The sequence below is a fragment of the Monopterus albus genome, unplaced genomic scaffold (genome assembly GCF_001952655.1).
Source record: "Monopterus albus unplaced genomic scaffold, M_albus_1.0 scaffold69.1, whole genome shotgun sequence".
Classification (NCBI taxonomy): Eukaryota; Metazoa; Chordata; class Actinopteri; order Synbranchiformes; family Synbranchidae; genus Monopterus; species Monopterus albus.
Window position 1 is genome coordinate 1,502,147 of NW_018127949.1, and position 409 is coordinate 1,502,555.

At 40.3% G+C, this 409-nt stretch overlaps 1 protein-coding gene across 6 annotated transcripts in view; it reads left to right on the forward strand.

Annotated features, from left to right (window-relative positions):
* The window catches only part of adam11 (ADAM metallopeptidase domain 11), a 25,473-nt gene that overhangs the window by 15,727 nt on the left and 9,337 nt on the right, over positions 1–409 (forward strand). The window lies entirely within an intron of this gene.

The following is a 409-nucleotide window of genomic DNA, read 5'->3' on the forward strand; positions in this document are numbered from 1 at the left end:
AATATGAATGATTGTGTGTGTGTGTGTGTGTGTGTGTGTGTGTATAGTACAGTTGATCAGATATGATGACCTTTCAAAGCATCCAAGGGAAGTGCAAAAAAATTCACTCTGTGCTGGCCCTCAAGCGTAGCATCGGCACAGGAAGCCTTTCACGGACTGGGGACAAGCACAGCGATGCTGGTTTCCATGACAACCAGCTAATGCCTGCCTTTTTAAATTGATTTATTTATGGTCATTAAGGGTGCCCATATCCTTCAAAAACACTTTGACTTTTGTATTACTATTATACACACTTTACCTTCTGTATGTGTGCATGTTGTAGCTACTGTCCTGAATCTTTATAGTTGGCCTGTTGTTTTTGCTTCGCTTGCTTTTAAGTTCCTTATCATTGTACTTCACTTGCACATAT